This window comes from Arachis ipaensis, chromosome B03 (assembly GCF_000816755.2).
Source record: "Arachis ipaensis cultivar K30076 chromosome B03, Araip1.1, whole genome shotgun sequence".
NCBI lineage: Eukaryota > Viridiplantae > Streptophyta > Magnoliopsida > Fabales > Fabaceae > Arachis > Arachis ipaensis.
In genome coordinates, this window is record NC_029787.2 from 101237976 (window position 1) to 101239253 (window position 1278).

Sequence of the window (1278 nt, forward strand, 5' to 3'; positions counted from 1 at the left end):
CCGAGAAGAATGATCCAGGTGCTAGACTTTGGTACCCCAGCACCATCCTTAGACTGTGCATGAAAGCCAAGGTAGTCTTCGAGGACAGCAATCCAAGTTGGGTGAATCCTGGAAGGTCAGTCACGCTATAGCGAATAACTTATGTGGCACCCGCCCAACAACAAAGAAGACCTCAAACAGGGAAGAGAACAGCACAAGAGGGGCCTCACCGAGAAGAATCTCATCAAGAAGAATACCAGCAAGAAGAGTACTATGATCCAACCAACATCAACTTGAATCACATTCACGGAGCCATTGAGGAGCTAGCAAGGAGTTATATGGAGGGACAAGAACAACAACTGCACATTCAAGCCCAAAGGATGAATCGTCAAGAAGAACTACTTTCTAATTGGATGAATCAACAAGGGGAATGGCAGAAACAGCAAATAGAGCACTACTCTCAGCTCACTCAAGCCATCAATCAAGTGACTGAAAGGTAAGAGCGTCAAGACAAATGCCTTCAAGAACTCAACCAACGACAGCTAGCTCAGACGAAGGCATTCAATGAGTTCAGCGTACTGAATGAAGGACGGCACTTACATAGGGAGGAGTTCAACATAAACACTCAAGCCAAGTTGAACTATATGTCTGGTCATATACATAATCTGTACTCTGCAATCCCTAGGTATGATGAAGTCCAAAAAGAGCTAACAAAACAAGAGGAAGGAAGGTGAAACAGTAGAAGGAAACATTGAAAAAGAAGATGGAAGATGCTGGCTTCTGGAAAAAGTTTATTGGAAAAGGAAAGGGAAGTGGGAGTTCAAGCACTCAATAAAAACACAAAGAGGACAAACAAGAAGGAGTACGCAAACAACCTCATGAGTAAAAGGTGGTGGAGTTCCCTCATTGTCCCCTCTTTTTTTTAAGTTTTAAATAAGGAAAATTATGTATGAGATAGAACATGCTTCCATGGTAGTTTAGGTTTTTCAATGCTATCTTTAGTATTTTTCCTGCCTTTTTCATATGTGTGCTAGTTCAAGTCACCTATCTTCATCTGCATCTTATTTATTGTATGTTTGTCCTTTTAAGTTAAATAAAAAGAGATGTTATGAAAGACCAGAGTGGAGTTCAATTTGTGGAGTAAGTCCGAAAGTGGCAGCTGGCCACGTTAAGAGTCACGTTAACTGGTGCACGAAATTGTGATCTCAGGCAACGGCGCCAGAAACTCTGTACGCACGTCTTAATAAATCGTTTTTCATTCACAACTTCGATACAACTAACCAGCAAGTGCACTGGGTC